Source organism: Myotis davidii, unplaced genomic scaffold (genome assembly GCF_000327345.1).
Source record: "Myotis davidii unplaced genomic scaffold, ASM32734v1 scaffold282, whole genome shotgun sequence".
NCBI lineage: Eukaryota > Metazoa > Chordata > Mammalia > Chiroptera > Vespertilionidae > Myotis > Myotis davidii.
In genome coordinates, this window is record NW_006293249.1 from 1,150,307 (window position 1) to 1,150,669 (window position 363).

General features: G+C 40.5%; 1 protein-coding gene across 2 annotated transcripts in view; it reads left to right on the plus strand.

Annotated features, from left to right (window-relative positions):
* ACAD9 (acyl-CoA dehydrogenase family member 9) overlaps nt 1–363 on the plus strand; it is a 78,616-nt gene that overhangs the window by 58,323 nt on the left and 19,930 nt on the right. The gene's annotated exons all lie outside the window — the stretch shown is intronic.

Here is a 363-nt window from a genome sequence, read left to right on the forward strand (position 1 = left end):
CTCCTGCCCAACACACACACACACACACACACACACACACACACACACACGTCCACTTGTGTCTCTTTGCAAAATCCTTGCTCTGGAGAGACTTGGATCCCCAGAGATTTACAGTCTAGACCAGTGATGGCGAACCTATGACACGTGTGTCAGAGGTGACACGCGAACTCATTTTTTTGGTTGATTTTTCTTTGTGAAATGGCATTTAAATATATAAAATAAATATCAAAAATATAAGCCTTTGTTTTACTATGGTTGCAAATATCAAAAAATTTCTATATGTGACACGGCGCCAGAGTTAAGTTAGGGTTTTTCAAAATGCTGACACACCGAGCTTAAAAGGTTCGCCATCTCTGCTCTAAC